This window comes from Armigeres subalbatus, chromosome 3 (assembly GCF_024139115.2).
Source record: "Armigeres subalbatus isolate Guangzhou_Male chromosome 3, GZ_Asu_2, whole genome shotgun sequence".
NCBI classification, from domain to species: Eukaryota; Metazoa; Arthropoda; class Insecta; order Diptera; family Culicidae; genus Armigeres; species Armigeres subalbatus.
Window position 1 is genome coordinate 129,387,766 of NC_085141.1, and position 10,716 is coordinate 129,398,481.

The following is a 10,716-nucleotide window of genomic DNA, read 5'->3' on the forward strand; positions in this document are numbered from 1 at the left end:
CGGAAGTTCTTTCAGTAATTATTCAAGAAGTTCCTCTAGTAATTCCTCCGAAAGTTCCGCAAGTAATTCCTCCGGAAGTTCCTGCAGGAATTCCTCCAGAAGTTCTTCCAGAAATTCCTCCGGGAGATCCTTAAGGAATTCCGCCGGAAGTTCCTCTAGAAATTTCCCCGAAAGTTCCTCCAAGAATTTCTTCGGATTTTCCTTCTGGAATTCCTCCATTAGTTCCTTCATGAATTCTCCCGGAAGTTACTCCAGGAGTTCCTCCGGAAGTTCCTCCGAAAGTTCCTTCAGGGTTTCCTCCGGAAGTTCATCCATAAATTCCTCCTGATGTTTTTCCAAGAATTCCTTCGGAAGCTCCTACGGGAGTTCCTTCGGAGGTTTCTCCATGAACTCCTCCAGAATTTTCTCCATGAATTCCTCGTAGATTCCTCATGGAATTTCTATGGAATATTCTCAAGGAATACTTCCGGAAGTTCCTCCAGGAGTGTCTTCAGAAGCTCCTACAGAAATTCCTCCAAGAACTCCTCCACAAATACTTCCGGAAGTTCCTCCAGAAATTCCTCCGCAAGTTCCTCGAAAAATTCCTTCAGGAATCCCTGCGAAAATTTCTCCAGGAAATCTTCCGAAAGTTTCTCCAGGAATTTCTCCCGAAGTTCGTCCAGTAATTCCTCAGGAAGTTCCTCTAGTTATTCCTCCGGAATTTCTCCAGGAATTCCTGCGACAGTTCCTCCAATAATTCCTCTGGAAGTTATTCCAGGAATTCCTCTGGAAGTTCCTCCAGGAAATCCGCCGGAAGTTTCTTTGGAAATTTTGCCGAAAGTTCCTCAAGGAATTTCTCCGGAAGCTCTTCCAGGAATTCTTCGCAAATCTTCTCCAGAAATTCCTCGGAAAATTTCTCGAAGAATTCTTCCCGGAATTCCCAACAAATTCCAACCAAATTTCTCCAGCAATTTCTCAAACGAATTTTGGTTCATTTGAGAACTCCTCCGAGAGTTCCTCTATGAGCTCTTTCAGAAGATCTAGCAAAAATTCCAAGTCTCCCAGGAACACCGGAACATTCTTCGATACGAAATTCACGATTGAACTGTTGTGGGATTATTCAACGGAACTCTTGAAAGATTTCTTGAAACAAGTCCTGAAGGATTTCTTCAAGAAGTTCCTGCAGAAATTCGGAAAGGAATTTCTGGTTGATCCCTACAGAAATTATAGTATAAATTCATGGGGGAATTTTTTGATGGAATTTATGATTTATTTCCCAATAAACCTCCTTGGGCAATACGCGAAAAAAAATTGTGGGTGAGTCGTTGAAGGCATTTCAGTTGAAATTCGAAAAGGAATTTGTATGAATCAGTTCACTCACGTTTTTTAAGGCCATTCAATACGAAAGCAACGCACAACTGTCATTTATATTATTCCAGCTTTGCTGCATCGCTGATGCGTGAAATAATAAAAATAAAAATGACTTGTGCGTTGCTTCCGTATCGAGTGGAGTGCCATCGATAACGCGAGTGAAATTAGTTTTGGATTCCGGAATGCTTGTCCTTACGAAATTCAACTAGGGATTTCTTAAAGTTTTCTACAAATAATTCTCGCTTAACTTTTTATTTTCATGAATTAAATTGAATATTGCAATCAACAGACCAATATGAAAGCTTTTGATTGCAGTAGTCAAATTAATTCATAAAAAATGATACTTGGGTCTTTTTGAAAAGTTAAGCGAGAATTTCTTAAATTCCGAAAAAAAAGATTTCTTAGGCTGCGTCCCATTTCCTGATTTGAAATCGAATTAAACTTACAGCTTGAGCTTGAGCTTGAGCTTGATTGACTGCTCGTAGTTGCTACTCCATTATGACCAGATCAGCTGTTCTTGCACAGGGAACCAACAGATGTTTGCTTGGGACTAGCACACATCATCAATGTACAAGTACTGGTGATCTCATTTGTTAGGTCATACTGGCGCCTGCCACGTCAGAATGCAAGTCAATGTAGGGAAGGGGGAGGGAATGATGATGAGTTCATGCGGAATTTGTTGGAATTTTTGGGCTAGGTTCGAGAGGCAGAGGTCCGTCTTGGTTAACGAGCTGCCAATGTGATAGATAGGAGAAGGCAACTGATGGAATTTCTAATTGGATGTAGGAAACGAGCTCTATAGTTCATTTCCAATTCTAGCAGATTACTGTTAGAATACTCAAGTTGAAGGTATAGGAATAGTAATGGAAACGGTATGGAAGTCCATTTCCAGTTCTAGCGATTGCTAGAACATAAGAAATATAGAGAAAGATACAAAGTAGGATAATGGAACGGACCTGGGATTGAACCCACGACCTCCTGCGTATGAGGCAGAAGCAGTAGCCATATGACTACCAAGCCCGCTATTTCCTGATTTGAAATCGAATTAAACTTAAAAGTGATAAAGTGAAAATCGCAGGTGCTTCCCAATGTAACCGTTCGGGGAATGTTCTCGAGGATTGCTAAAACGGTGGCTTAAGCGCCACTCTCTACGAGAGACCACCGGTCGTGTTTGGTTTGCCCGACTTTTTAGAGACTATTTCGCTCAGGGAAACTCTCGAACGGTTCGCGGAACAATGGTAATAAATCTCGTAACGCATGCACTTACTCCAACTCGTTATCCGTACGAAACATAGGGAACTCAGAGGGAATGTTCGCTCATTCGAGCAATAAAACGGAACGAAACGTAATTTAGTTTAGTGAGTATGTTTTATTGCCAACTGGCGTTAAACGTAACGGGAATTCAACCAACTCAACAAAATTCATTTGAAACTTTCTATATTTTAGAGCATTCATTCGTACTGGACGCGATTAAATCGTACGGAATGGAAAAGAGCAAAACATGGCCATGTAACAAAAAGCTCTTCACGTACCTGCGCAGGATTTTTGTTGACTCGATGCCGGCAGGAACGATGAGGCTTCGATGTCGTTGACGATGGCGACGATAGCTACGAAGATGGCGGTCACCGGCGTGTCCGTACTGCGATTTGGCGCGCAGCGATGGAGATGACCCGTGTGCGATATGGCCGATCTAAAGGTGCGGAGTGAGTGGCGGCTGGAACGGAAGCTTCCGATTTCGATCGGAGAGAGTGTTGTGGCACTTGGCCTGGATTCCCCGGGACGATCGGCTCCGCCGAATAGAGGCACACGTACCCAAGCGACCCGGCTTCGCGTACCTTTCCGGTTCACCGAGCGGGGAGTGGTGCGTCCTCTATCCTTTGGTTAGGATCGAGGTTCGTGGCGTGCAATTGACGACACGCAGAAAGACGAACCTACACTCTCTAAAACACTGGTCCGAAAATGTAACGTAAAGGACCTTTTCGTCGGCAATTAACAACCGACGTGGAAAATTCGCTACGATTGACTTAGCGACCTCACTCACCTCCGTTTGGCTACCTACTTGAGGCGGGCCTTCGCTTGACACACGGGTCGGACGGTCCTCGGACGGTCAACGGACGAAATCGTGGTGGAATACCACGAACGGAATCTCGATGAGACGATGAATGCCGCCGATTAGCGACAGAAAATCCAGCCGTACGAAAAAAGCGCAGGGCGCTGCGTGTCCAACACGAAATCACATTAAATTTAAGGAATTGCTCAACATAATTAGATTTAATTACCTTTTTTCGTACTAATTCACTTTAATAAAGTTATCTGAGCAGAAAACGCAATCGATTGGACCTCGGTCCACTAAACTAGGAAGAAAAACACAGAACATTTAACACCACTTATTTTTTTTAAACTCACTCACTAATTTTACCTTCAAATTAACTAAAATTACTCAAGCAAAATCTTAAACTTTCAAGAACTGAACGTAAGTATTTTATTCGCGCACTTCTGCTCTCCAGCCGATTCGTAGACGAAATGAGCGAGTCTGAGTCGTACTTGCGCCAAGAAATTTTGAATCTTTTGAAATAATTTTACTATTCAACTATTCAAATCTGAGCTATCATTCAATTTGATTGTAAAGCATATTCAAATAAAATTGCGCCAACCGATTGGCATGGCGATCGGAGGCATGGCGCCTGTTTGCCGCCTATTTGCAGCTCACATGCGTGCCATAATGAGTTGAGCTTTTATAACAAATACTATAAACTTGAAATTGATACAGGAACGAACAGATTTTACGAACGCAAACGAAACACGACACACGATCATAAATTAAAACAAAATTCAAAATTAATTTTTGTTTTAACGGTTCTAATCGAATATTTTTATTTAAATTTCAATCGAAATAAACGTAAAACGTTACACCAAAAAGACCGATAAGACGTTGGCGAAAAATAAATTGCCGTCTGTCAAAAGTAATCTTTTTGTGTGAGCACCGTTATTTGGAAATTATTCTACTGTCACTTTTTATTTGGGTTAATTAGAGAAATGAGACGCAGCCTGAAGATTTGTTTTGTTTGGCGAGCAAACTTGTATATCAAAATCAGCTCAATGCTATGTAGTTACTGTTATTGGTAGCCAGTCAATAATTCCTACATACTAGACTAGTGTAATATGAACTTGACTGAAAATATGTATTTCGATAGGATGAGCTTACCAGTAAAAATGCTCTTTTAACTAAATGTACGAAACCCATTGTACTACTGGTTTGATAGATAGGCATTCTTTCCTTCAATTCCTTCAATAGGCATCGGCGTGGTAGAAAATATTCGGCGGCGTGGAAAATGTTTATGCGGCGGCACGCAGACTCATTTTTGACGGCAGCGGAAGCGTGAGAAAATCAACGGCGGTGGCGGCGTGGCGCAGCGGAGCACAGGTCTACTTGGAATTTCTCTAAAAGTTATTTTGAATGCGCCATCCAAACCGATTTTTTTAAAAATAAAATGCTTTTAGCGTTAAAAGTCCTGTTTTTGTTTTTTAACCAGCCAAGAATGGAAAACCGCCATAATATTTTTTTTTTAATCTGTTCTGATTACAGTCACACAGAAAACACCCACCTTAATTTTTGCGTGTCAGTCTAATGTCTAAAGAATCAAGCCTACACAAACTCACCCATTCCAACCCCCTTCCGCCAGAAAGCAGGCGGGAAAAATTAGCGGGGATGTGGAAATTTACGGTCCTGAATCCTCTTTGTTTCAGGATCGAAATCATGCATGGTGCTTGCGGTTCCACTGAGGAATGAGGCTGTCGGAAAATACCATCCGATGGCAGTGGTCCATGGTGGCACAAAGCACACATACTTGCCTGGGCGGCTGCAACTCTTCTGTCGAGCGGAATTCACAAATGCGGGCGTAAAACCGGGTATATTCGTTGTTGGCTGGTGCTCGAAAGCCATTGGACCATGAGTTTCTGGCACTCATTAGGTGGAAGTGCCGTTGGCCCTTGTCGGTTGGTGAACGTATACTTACACATGGGTAAATTAATGATTCTGAACTTATCGAAGCGGGCACTCTTAGTAAAACCGTCGTTGTGGATTGCAAAACTTTTTAGGTATGATAATACTCCTCCAAAGAATCGGTAGCATTATGAAAACTGGAATGCGTTGGAAGAAAGTTCTATTGAGTATTGAAAATGACTCTGATTGAAGAAATTCATTGAAATATTTTTATGTTTACCAAACTTATATTTACCGCTCTAAAATGCTGGCAAATTCCGTTAGGTCTTTTAAAGTACTTGAAAGACTAGCCACATCATTTTGAAAATTGATTGCCAAAAATATTTGAAAATTGATTCATTCTAAAACATTGGTGAAAATTATCCGTCACTCATAGGGATGATATTTAGCTTATTTCTCTATTTTAGTTCTACTCTATCACATTCCATTATAGGTGGTCTAGCTTTTTGCCTGCGGTAAAACGGGTTCGGCTATAGAGTACCAGCAAACCCAAACACAATGTGCTATATCTCGCTTCCGTTGTGATCTCTGCAATATCACATTCTGCCATGTACATTTCGTCAAAAAAGCCGGGCGAAAAAGTAATATTAGGTTACCTATCAAAGTGCCACGCTATCCCTTCAATCGAGCGAACATTCTTCCATCGCCAGAAAAGAACGAACACCCCGAAGCTACCAGGACGGATCATCGGTATCCATCCTTTTCCTCCCGCACAATATCCAATAAACGACGAGGGTGCAAAAAAATCGCAAGAAAAACTGTTTCTCGTTCCGGGACCGAGGGTCCTCCCGGCATCGATACCATTTCCATTTATCACCAAACAGAAGAAATCACCTTCAGTCAGCTTTACGAACACACTCACACGCCATACACCTCATCATCATCGGCAGGAAAGCAGAAGCCATCACTCGGCACCGGAAAACCCATCAGCCCAGCAGGCAGCCTCTTGGTGTGGCCGCTGCCACCACCATGCCACGTTCGATAGTCAATGCCGCTGATGGCAGCCTGTGGCCCCGAACCCAAGCTCATATATTTGTGCCAGCAAAAAATACTCGAAGAAGTACATTAAATTTGCATGCAGAGATAAGGGTATAGAATTTGCGAAAAAAGAAAGTGCTCTCGACGACGTCACATGTCCCAGAGTCTTGCTTTTTCCCTGGCACTCGTTCCTCCTTACCGACAACGTTCTCTCCAGCATTGGAAGGGTGGCCACACGGCGTCCGCAGTTCCATTCTCGGTCGTTCAGTCAGTCGTCCTCTTCAGTCAGAGGTATTGAGCTGTGATGGCGATGGATGGTTTCATTGCTTGCGCTTGCCTTGGGGAAATTCCACTTTCGACCTCTGACAGTGCGGGATGGAACTTTTCGAACAATTCTAGGAGCCAATCCACCAAATTCTAGGAGCTATATCTGAAAACTGACTTTGACAAACTGACTGACTGACAAACTTTGTGATTTTGCAAAACAAGTTTATAGAAATATGTTTTGAGGGCATATGATCTTATGGTTAGATTTCGGAACAATTTGATCAGTTCTGAAACATGGCTTGCAACGTTTTAAGCTTCACGATTTATTAACACAAGTTTAAGGTCACAACAAAGTGCGGGCTCACTACGAGAAGCATTACAAAACCCGTTTAATACGTTAGAAGTCGTGTTGCCGGTTCGATCAGGATGTAGCTTTTTTCCGGCACAGAAGGTTACTCCATTTTATCAATATAACAATTATTTTTGTTTTAATATTCTAGTTTTAAATATATAAAATTTTAAAAAGTTTTGAATATTTTGAAATTTTCAATTTTTTTATATTTAAAAATTGTAAATTCTTTAAATTTTTAAATTTTTAAATTTTTAAATTTTTAAATTTTTAAATTTTTAAATTTTTAAATTTTTTAATTTTAATTTTTTTAATTTTTAATTCTTTAAATTTTTAAATTCGGCATCAACATTTCAAAAGGGCGAAACTGCTTTGGTAAACAAAAGCTTCTCACGTCGCTGGTGGGCTAATTTGAGCCCACCCACGCAATCCAACGCCACTGATGGAAGCAGCGAATCCTCTTCTTTCAATCAATGGTGCTGGATGTTGTGGGTGGGCTCAAATTAGGCCACCAGCGACGTGAGAAGCTTTTGTTTACAAAAGCAGTTTCGCCCTTTTGAAATGTTAACGCCGAATTTTTAAATTTTAATTTTTTTAAATTTTTAAATTTTTAAATTTTTAAATTTTTAAATTTTTAAATTTTTAAATTTTTAAATTTTTAAATTTTTAAATTTTTAAATTTTTAAATTTTTAAATTTTTAAATTTTTAAATTCTTAAATTTTTAAATTTTTAAATTTTTAAATTTTTAAATTTTTAAATTTTTAAATTTTTAAATTTTTAAATTTTTAAATTTTTAAATTTTCAAATTTTTAAATTTTTTAATTTTTAAATTTTTAAATTTTTAAATTTTTAAATTTTAAATTTTTAAAATTTTTAAGTTTTAAATTTTTAAATTTTTAAATTTTTAAATTTTAAATTTTTAAATTTTTTAAGTTTTAAAACCTTTAAATTTTTAAATTTTTAAATTTTTAAACATTTAAATTTTTAAATTATTAAATTTTTAATTTCTTAAATTTTTTAAATTTTTGAATTTTTAAATTTTTAAATTTTTAAATTTTCAAATTTTTAAATTTTTAAATTTTTAAATTTTTAAATTTTTAAATTTTTAAAATTTTTAATTCTTTAAATTTTTAAATTTTTAATTTTTAATTTTTTAATTTTTAAATTTTTTAATTTTTAAATTCTTAAATTTTTAAATTTTTAAATTTTTAAATTTTTAAATTTTTAAATTTTTAAATTTTTAATTTTTTTAATTTTTAAATTCTTAAATTTTTTTAAATCTTTAAATTTTTTTAAATTTTTAAATTTTCAATTTTTTAAATTTATATTTTTTTGAATTTTTAAATTTTTAAATTTTTAAATTTTTAAGTTTTTAAATTTTTAAGTTTTTAAATTTTTAAGTTTTGAAATTTTTAAATTTTTAAATATTTAAAAAAAATTCAGTTCTTAAATTTTAATTTTTTTAAGTTTCTAATTTTTTTAATTTTTTAAATTTTTTAAGTTCTTGAATTTTTAAATTTTTAAATTTTTATTTTTTTTAAATTTTGAGTTGAATTTTCTAAATTTTTGAGTTTTTAAATTTTTAATTTGTTTAATTTCTTAATTTTTTATTTTAAATTTTTAAAATTTTTAAATTTTAAAATCTTAAAATTTCTAAATTTTCAGATTTTTTAATTTTTTAATTTTTGATTTTTTACTTCTAAAATTTAAAATTTTTAACTTCTTAAATTTTTTAAATTTATTAATCTTTTTATTTTCAAATTTCCAATTTTTTTTTATTTTTAAAAACATTGTTATAACCAAATCGTGATTTGAAAGTAAGACATTGTATACAACACTTATGATTCAAATTATTCAACATCAGAAGCCCACAATTTGCTTGAGCTGCAAAATATAGAGAATCTTGTCAATTCATTTTCTTCATTGATTCCATTAATTAGGATTTACATTTGCATGACATTTAAACAAAATAATCATACATGGTTTCCTCAAACAACCAATCCGCACTGTGCTATCTTTGAGCAGCTACCTTCAATAGTCACAAGAATGTGCTGAAGGTGGCCCGAATCCAGCGGCAACACAGACAGGATGCCAAACCCAGGCTGGTCCTCCTTGATGGAAAGGTTTTTTCGCTATTCTTATTTTGACTTTTCATCTAAATTTATATATTTTCTATTCTAGAATGGATCATGTTCCACTTCTTCGTTTCTGGAAACATTTTTGCACGCGATTGTACCTAAATATGTATACATACTTTTACATACATGTGCCAAAATCGCCTCTAGATAAAAATGGGTAGGCATAGGCAAAAAATTGCACAAACTGAGACAAGTGAAAAAGTAAATGGAACATCCACCGATATCCGTTGTTAGTGCGGACGAAGGGTGATTTCAGTTCGCGGAAAAAGCATCGATGATAAAAGTTATGTGTTTATGTCTACCGTATCGGAGTATTTTCCCGCTACGGAGAATCTGCCTGCCAATGGAAGAACTGTAAGGTATCCATCGTACGTGTGGGCTATATGCTGATGGAGGAATTGTATAGGCTTTCCACCGGTACTCGTTACCATAGTGAAAGAATGAAAAGTTACCCCACACGGACCTTGCAATTTTCTCTGCCTTTCGCCGCGTGATATTTCTTCATGTGGGCGTATGAGTAGGATATACTTTAGGGTGAAGACATTGGAAATAGAAGGGTTCGAGGTAAAATTGGACCTTCATGTAGCGGATTTACATTGGAAGGCATATTTAATTTTGTTAAAAACTAATTCTCGCGCTTAGTTTCATAGGGGCGTAACTGTATTGATCGATTTCTCTTTGTCGATGTTTTCTTTTTATTATTGAACCGAATTGCGCTAGTTTGTCGATGATTTAATGGTTTTGTGTGATAAATGATGATTGTATCTTGCACCAGAATCAATAATCACGGTTGTAGCTTTCGAAACAATTGAGTTATTAACAAAATATAAAATCGATTAAGAGAAATCGATCAATACAGTTACGCCCCTATGAAACTAAGCGCGAGAATTGAAAAAAGCATAATGCAAAATTTGCGAAAAGAATTGACGAGATCATGATCATAATTGCCGTACAATTTGTAATTACAGGACTTAACTTATTCAGAACTGCAATAAAATATGGCGTTCGTTATTTCCATATTTTACAGAATAAATAAAACTTAATCTATGAATGACTGTTTGAATGTTTAAATATTTTTTACGTAATTCTACAATTAAGAGGGTTCCCTTTGTTAAGCTTGTGTACATATTATCAAAACTTTTGTATGGACCATAGAGCCCCTGTCTCACTAAATCATATTATTTGGAGCTGACAGATACAAATTATGATATTTTCAGTATTCAAAAATTCACCGATAAAACTTATTTCATTGATACATAACTCTAAAATTAGAAATTGTTATTATTTTGTAAGCCGAATATTTTTATGGAAGTCGAGTATGTTAATTTATGTTGATCCTACACAGCTACTCATTTATGTCACGGAACGACCCTCGCGGGCCGAAGTATAAATAAGAAGCGGGCGAGCGAATAATCAAGTGTAAAATTCATACAAATGCCACACGTGGTGTAAGCAGCAACTGTAATTTATTTAAGCTGGCATAAACCAAAACTCGTAAAATGGCGAAACTTTTCGATGTATACTTTCGCTCGAGTGCCGAAATCGTGCATTATTATCGGAATTCCTTCCATTAAAACCCGTACCAACAATTTCGGTTCAAGTGATCTACCCTCATGTGAAATTCCGCCCA